The following is a 1,959-nucleotide window of genomic DNA, read 5'->3' as shown; positions in this document are numbered from 1 at the left end:
AAGTATGTATATAGTTTAGAAACCAATCCCTGTGTTCCTTGAGATTCATGCAATAGTTTCAGCAAGGGGTGTTGTTTAAGAGGAGCCATTTACAGGACGCCATAGGTTTTCATGGCTGCAGCTGTAAGTAAAAGAAAAAGGAGGAGCTTTACAGATTAATCTTAAAGGGCACACAGTTTACCTCTTTTTTCTGATGTAATATTAATATTATGGCTCTTCTGAGTGTGCCAGTTTAGGTTCAGTTTAAAACACAATTCAGATTGTTTTATTATAATGTGTTAAAAAGTGTCATGTTGGGGGCGTGTCCACAGCTCGCTGATTTAGGGGTGTGTTGCTTCACATGTAAATTAGTTTCGGCCTCCCGCCCAACGTAACAAGGGGGTGGGGCCATGAGCTCACCCGCTCTGTGTTTGCAACAGAGTCAGACAGGAAGACTGAAAGGAGCAGGAGAGAATCAGCATTCAGTCGTACATGTACGACTCGGACACAGACCAAAGCACGGTGTGTTTATATCAGCCCAATATGACGGTCTATACACCATACATGCACATATGGCTGTCCAAACAGCTTGAAAAGTAGTTTTTTTGTTTACCATAGGTGCCCTTTAAATTAAAATGTAGAAAGTTCTTATAGATATAGAGGCTCTTTTCATCTATTAAATGTGAATACCTTTGTCATACCATTTTCGACACAGGCCAAACTTAATTGGATGTTTACCAATTAATAAACCGTGGTTATTAAAGATAGAGAAGAAGAATTCCAGCTTGACTTAATATTACAGACCTTTTCTGCTGCTCTCCAGACTGAGTTACAGTTCAGACGTGTCATATGAAGAGGCCAAAACTGAGTTTACACTTATTTTTAGGTATATTAGCAAACACAATTTCATTCAACTTTAATGGAAGAACCTAATTTTTCTTCAAGCGAACACCAAGAAACTTCAATTTCACCATCAAACCAGCAAAGGAACAACTTTTATTTTTTTAAATGTGTATTTTTGCAGGTGTACACACACACACACACACACGCACGCACGCACGCACGCACACACACACACACACACACACACACACACACACACATGTTAAGTTCATAAATAAAACTGACAAATATTTTACTGATACAAAACTATCAAAAAATAAACAAATACAACTTTTATTTATAATTCAAACTAAATTAAACATAAAATATGTTTGTTTACGAATAAAACTGACACATATTTGACTGATATTATTTTAATCAGTATAGATGCATGTAAATTAGCAGATTTACTTTGATTAAACAAGACTTGGGGATAAAATATCTCAAATATTATAGAAAATTAAGTATTTATTCAGCACTTTTACCATTAATGCAAAGTTGAGATCAACTTGCAAACTCTCAAAGGGATAGTTCACCTAAAAAATGAACATTTACTTACTATTTACACACTCTTGAGTGGTTTCAAACCATTAGAAGTTTGGTTGAACACAAAATAAGACAGCTGGAAACCTGCGATCACTGACTTCCATAGTAGGAAAACAAATGGAAATCAATTGTGCAGAGTTACAACATTTTTCTAAATATATTTTCTTGTGTTTATTTGAAGGGATTAAAAGGAGAGTGGTGACAGAATTTTCAGTATCGGGTCATTATATCTCTTTAAAAAATGTAAATCATTATCGCGTAAATTCTGACCATCGCCGGTTTCCGTACTGGACTACAATTCCGCCCTGGACTACATTCCCCATGAGTGACGCGAGGAGCGCCACCGAACTCTCCTCAACACACAGACGAGACTAGCAGCCACACAACCTCGTAAGTGCATATTCTACACTGTAATTGTTGTTTTTATGATAAAATGAGGTTATAGTGTTTTATTGTCTGTGTCATTCTTCTCTTTTCCGTGTGTTGGTGTGTTTTTGAAGCGCAGACAGTGAGCAGCAGGTTAATGCTAGCGCTAACAGCAGCTGATCAGTA

At 36.8% G+C, this 1,959-nt stretch overlaps 1 protein-coding gene across 2 annotated transcripts in view; it reads left to right on the top strand.

Moving 5' to 3' along the window:
- The first annotated feature begins 1,717 nt into the window (after positions 1 to 1,717).
- sec31b (SEC31 homolog B, COPII coat complex component) overlaps positions 1,718 to 1,959 on the top strand; it is a 62,237-nt gene continuing 61,995 nt past the window's right edge. For both annotated transcript variants that reach the window (XM_056468930.1, XM_056468929.1), the window contains exon 1: positions 1,718 to 1,797. The gene's annotated coding sequence lies outside the window, so the exon portion shown is untranslated. The remainder of the gene's footprint in view (positions 1,798 to 1,959) is intronic.

The sequence above is a fragment of the Danio aesculapii genome, chromosome 12 (assembly GCF_903798145.1).
Source record: "Danio aesculapii chromosome 12, fDanAes4.1, whole genome shotgun sequence".
NCBI lineage: Eukaryota > Metazoa > Chordata > Actinopteri > Cypriniformes > Danionidae > Danio > Danio aesculapii.
The sequence above is the reverse complement of the archived record's forward strand: the minus strand, read 5'-3'. Positions and strand labels throughout refer to the sequence as shown.